We start from the raw sequence: 4829 nt of genomic DNA on the forward strand, positions 1-4829 counted from the left end.
CCCCCCCCCCCCACCGGAGCCCCTCTCTCTGTAGGAGAGAGTTTTTCTCTTTTCTCTTTCTTTCGCCTATTAAACCTCTCTCTTAAACTCACTCCTTGTGTGTGTCCACGTCCTCGTTTTCCTTGGCATGAGGCAATGAACCTCGGGTATTGCCCCAGACAAATGACACCACTTCGATACCAAGAGTATCTTCTCCCTAAGGTGTTTTGAGAATTCTTCAATTCTGTGCCTTCAGTAAATGGTAGCTCCTGTCCTCCCTGCCCCCACCCCACAAGCCTGAGGACTGAAGTCAACTCCCATCCATGGCAAATCAGGCTCCAACTTAGCAGACTTGGACCTATAGAAAGTCCCATCTCCCCCTTTTGGCACTCAGCCCTAGATAGAGTAACAACAACAATAATGGTTATTATAACAATGTTGATCTTTTTGATAGCACTTGCTTTGTGCCAGGCACTGTTGTGAGCACTTTACATTTATTAACTCATTTACTCTTTGGTACAGTCATATGAAGTGGTATCATTATCATCCCCCTTTTTCAGATAATGAAACCTAGAGAGGTTAAGCAACTTGCCCAAGATCACACAGCTGATAAGTAGCCATTAGAAATCAAGAGACATTGCCGGGCACGGTGATTCATGCCTGTAATCCCAGCACTTTGGAAGGCCAAGGCAGGCGGATCACCTGAGATCAGGAGTTCGAGACCAGCCCGGGCAACATGGTGAAACCCCGTCTCTACTAAAAATACAAAAATTAGCCAGGCATGGTGGCGCATGCCTGTAATCCCAGCTACTCAGGAGAATGAGGCAGGAGAATTGCTTGAACCCGGCAGGCGGAGGTTGCAGTGAGCCAAGATTGCGCCATTGCACTCCAGCCTAGGTGACAGAGCGAAATTCTGTCTCAAACGAATAACAAAACAACAACAACAATAACAACAAAACCCGAAATAAAGAGCCATTCTGGACAGTTGTCAGGCTACATTTGCATACAGTTGGTTGCCACATCAATGGCCAAGGTAAAAAAGTGAGTTGAGAATATACGAACTGGGGCATAAATGATGTGAACACAGCTAAGGACTTTCCCAGGACACCTGGACACCAGGCCTCTGCCGACTCACCCTCTTTTTGTGCCCACTGAGTTGTGCTGCCTGGCACCTGAAGGGGGTGCATCAATGTTCTGGAGAAGGAAAGGGGTGGCAGGAGAGTGACTGGTCTCTGCTCCCTCCTTGGGGTACACGGGGCTTCCAGGAATTCTCCCAAATGTGCCTGAACCCACAAAGGTGCTCTGAAGTAAAAACCACAGAGCTCACTCACACCCCAGGAGTGTTCCCAAATACATTCCCCCATGAAAATTTTCTCTAATACATTTAACTCTACCCACCCCCCTTCTCAATTGCTGATAACAATTTAAAATGTTATCTTCCATTCTGCCTCTGTTCTCATTTGTAGAACAGCGGAAGCCAGAGAAACATGGGCTGAAGGAAAATTCATGAGGACTCAGCCACCTGGGAGGTGTTTCTCAAGAGCTGCCAGCGTCGTTGGCTCAGTCAGGGCTCTTGGTGACACAGAGACAGGGCCAGGAGGGCAGGGCTCATGTTTGCTATGTCTTGCTTCATTCTTAGGTTCTGTGTAAGAGTCCACTTGGAAACAGTTTCTGTGCTAAAAACAGAATTTGAGGGCTGTTGGGCTAGATAATTCCTAGATTCCATCTTGACTTCTACCTCCTAGGGCTCATTCATTCATTCCTCAAATATCATGCAAATGCCAGGAGCTCTGCAGGCACTGAGGATCCAGTGGTGAATAAGTGTTATAGTCCCTGCCCTTGTGGACCTCAAATCCAATGTGAAAAAAAGATGAAAAATAAGAAAATAATGAATAAATGGAATAATGGCATGTTATCATAGCTGCCACAAAGGAAATCAATAGGACAAGGTGATGGAGAGTCACTTGGGGTCTCCTTTGGATAGCGTGGTCAAGGAAGGATTCCCTGAGAAGTTTAAGCTGAGCCCAGGAGGATGAAAAGGAACCAGATTTGTCAAAAACCAAGGAAAAAACTTTCCTGGTGTAAGGAACTATGAGTGCAAATGTCCTGAGGCAGGAAAGAGATTAGAGTTTACTGTGGCTGGAGCAGAGGGAGGGAGAAGCCAGACCTAAGAGGAGGTTTATTCTAAGTGCAAAGCCATTGAAGAGTTCTAAGCAAGGAAGAGACACTATGATTTTCTCATTTACATTAAGCAGATCACTTTTCTGTGGAGAGGAGAATGCCTTGCAAGGGGCAAGGAGATCCACTAGGAAGCTATTGCAGAAGAGGGTGATAACTCAGGCTGGGAGTGGCTAGGGGGATGAGGGAAGTGGATGGTTTGAGGCAGAGCCAACTGGATTTGCTGAAGAACTGGCTGTGGGAGGTGGGTGCAGGGGTGAGAATTAAATTTCCTGAAAGTGTGAAACAGACCCTGTTTTCTCACTTGGATGAGATAGGTGCTCCCAGAGGTGCCTCACCCTCCATCCTCACTCACTGGAATACTTCTGTTTGCTTTTGCCACTTGCCACACTGGCTTCTCTGTGCTGGACACCCCGAACTCATTCCTATCTCAAGGCTTTGGCACTGCCTGGGCTGGTTGCCCTGACCTTCCCGTGGTTGGTAACTTCTTGACACTTGAGGCTCAGCTCAGCCATCTCCTCTCCCCTGAGCCAGCTGGCCTTTCTTGAACACACAACTTGTAGCCTGACCCACATCCTCCTCTACATATTCCATTACATTACCTTGTTTTATGCTCTTTACTTTCATGATCTGGAAAGATCTTGTTGATTTATCTGCTTGGGATTTTCCCCATCTGCTTCCACTAGAATGTAAATTCCACGGGCAGGTGGCCCCTTGTCTGTCTCATTCAGCAGCTCTGAAGGGCAAGGCTGGCTGGGGGTGCAGTGCTAGGCCTCTCCCACAAGAGGGCGCCGACAAAGTTCCTTTTCTGCTTTTTTCTAGAAAATCTCCCTAGGAGTAAGATGAACAGAAAACAGACTCAAATTGCACTCTTTACCTAGCTGGGTACACATGCTCTCATTTTTTTTTTTTTTTTTTTTTTTTTTTTTTTTTGGTAGGTTTTTAATGTTTCGCTTGAGAGTTTAAAAAATGTTTTTCTATGGAACTTCAGATGTTCCCCTGAGACAGGGGAAGGGGGGATACATACGGACTCTGTTCCCCTCGGGTACCTCTCCATCCTGTGCTATGCTTAGTCTGGCTTTTGCGCGAAAGAACCTGTACTTATGTCTCCACTAACGGTAGCGAGGAATCTCCAAACAATTGGGACATAAATTAACATTTCCTTGATCCTAAGACCATACTTGGCAATGACCCAAAGATTTCTCAACCAACTGGGTAACTCTGAGAACGTTTCAGTTCAGTTTGATGAAAACAGGTGAGGGTTTAACATATGCAATAATAAAGAACTGACAGTGCGGGTTGGTTATTAATCATTGCTCTAATTGGAGGTAGCTTGAATTAGTGGAAAGAGCACGGGGCCATGCCAGAAGATGTGGGTGTGAGCCTTCTTTTGAATCTTGGCTCTGTCCATTTCTAGCTGAATGACTATAACTCTGTGAGCCTGTCTCCTTCATTTGTGAGGATGACCAAGCTTCCATAGACATAAAAGTTATTTTGTAAAGAAGCATGCAGATGGTGGTGGTAGCACGTGTCGTGTTTATAACAATTGCTGCTAGCACGGTCATATTTGAGACCCCCCACACATGGGCTGAATGTGCCCCCATGAAATGTGGAGTTGAGAGGGGAGGTGAGGAGTGTCTGAATATGTCACCTAGGTAAGGAGGAGGGCCAGAAGTTGGTGCCTGGAGCTGGAAAAGGAATCCAGGGAATCCCAGAGCTAGGAAAAGCAGCACAAGAAGGAATGGGTCAGGCAAAAAGGATGATTCTGGAAGAATATTTATGACTGTTTCCTGCTGCTGGCACAGGATGCATTTAATAGCTAGGCGTGGACTGGATATTTTCTAAATTTTTGTCTAATAGGAAGTGTGTTGGCTTTCACAGAGGAAGCTTGGGATACTTATTCATCATTAGTAGGCACTTGGATTGTTTTTCAAATCTGCCTGGTCATTTTTATATTCTCTTGCTCTTGACTCATTTTTTATTCTTTCTTTCTTGAATTAGTAGAAAGAGCACTGGGCCATGCCAGAAGATGTGGGTGTGAGTCTTCTTTTGAGTCTTTCTTTAATATGTTTCTTTAAACATATTAAACATAATTGTTCTATAGTCTATGTTTTTCTCAATATCTGAAGTCTTTGTGGGCCTGGTTCTATAATTTGCTGTTTCTGCTGCCACTGGCTCATGGTGGTCTGTTTCCTTGCATGCATCATTTTGATTGTGAGCCCCCAGTTTTTGGAATCTTATTATAATTCTCTAAGGCTTGGCTTGACAGTACATTTCTGCAGGGAAGTTTCCTGATTGCTTCTGTCAGGCATCAGGACATACTGATAATAGAACAGAGTCCACTTTATTTTTTTCTTTTTCAAGGTCCACTTAAATTCAATTGATCATCTTGAGGGTTTTAAGACCATGTGTAAAGTAGTGTCATTTCAGATTCCCTAGTTATGCAATGGTCAGCCAGTAGCACTAAAACGTCAGGGCACTATTTTCTCCCCCAACTACCCTAAATCAAGGTGGACATGGACACTTTTCCTTGTTACTTAGTTATACTGTGCAGGTTTTATGTTTTGTTTGTTTTATTTTTCATCAATCATCCTTTTTCTCAGAGAGTATAGCTCTTTCTGAGTCCTGGCTTTATGCAGAGGGCTCTCTAATTTGACTCCCTGCACTGCATG

The sequence above is a fragment of the Rhinopithecus bieti genome, unplaced genomic scaffold (genome assembly GCF_001698545.2).
Source record: "Rhinopithecus bieti isolate Rb0 unplaced genomic scaffold, ASM169854v2 scaffold_2350, whole genome shotgun sequence".
In the NCBI taxonomy this organism is placed as follows: Eukaryota; Metazoa; Chordata; class Mammalia; order Primates; family Cercopithecidae; genus Rhinopithecus; species Rhinopithecus bieti.